Source organism: Miniopterus schreibersii (genome assembly GCF_964146895.1).
Source record: "Miniopterus schreibersii genome assembly, chromosome: 16".
Taxonomy (NCBI): Eukaryota; Metazoa; Chordata; class Mammalia; order Chiroptera; family Miniopteridae; genus Miniopterus; species Miniopterus schreibersii.
Window position 1 is genome coordinate 21,039,290 of NC_138116.1, and position 711 is coordinate 21,040,000.

Here is a 711-nt window from a genome sequence, read left to right on the forward strand (position 1 = left end):
GCGAGATTAACCGTGACCTGCGAGAGAGAAGAAAAGGGAGGGACGCCAAACTATCGCGAAAAGGGGTTAATGCTGTGATTCTCGCGAGAGTCTTCAAACCCAGCTTTTCCCGTAGCTTTCGGTTGTCTCAGACTTGCAGCAGTTAAGTATGCTGCTCGGCAGGTTTTAGCGATTGGCTCCTTTTCTGAGGCAGGCATTTCGTTTTGGCATTTAAGCAGTTTACAAGTTAAAATCCCCTGCTCTCTTTAAGGAAAAACTAGTTTTTCGACTAGTGGTATCAGGAATATTTTCTTTAAGATAATACGCTTTCTTGCCCTTGCTGGTTGCTCAATAGTTAAGAGCACTCACCCGCAAACCCAAGGGTCACGGGTTCAATTCCCCGTCAGGGGCACGGCACGGACCTGGGTTGCAGGTTAGATCCGGGGACCTGGCCCGGGGTGCCTGGGGGAGGAAACCAATGGATGTGTTTTTCTCACGCGGATATTTCTCTCCCTGTCTCTCCCCCTTCCACTTTCTGAAGAGCAAAGGAAAAAGTGTCCTTGGGGGAGGATTAAAAACAAAAATTAAGTGTAGAAAGCATTTATCCAAGTGAGAATTTTCAAACATAACTTTTTAAAAAAATTATTAAAGCTGGGGACAGTGAAACAAGGAAGGGCTTAGGACAGAAAAAGCAACTGGAGAGAGCCTAGGTGGGGCTGCTTCTGCTCTCTA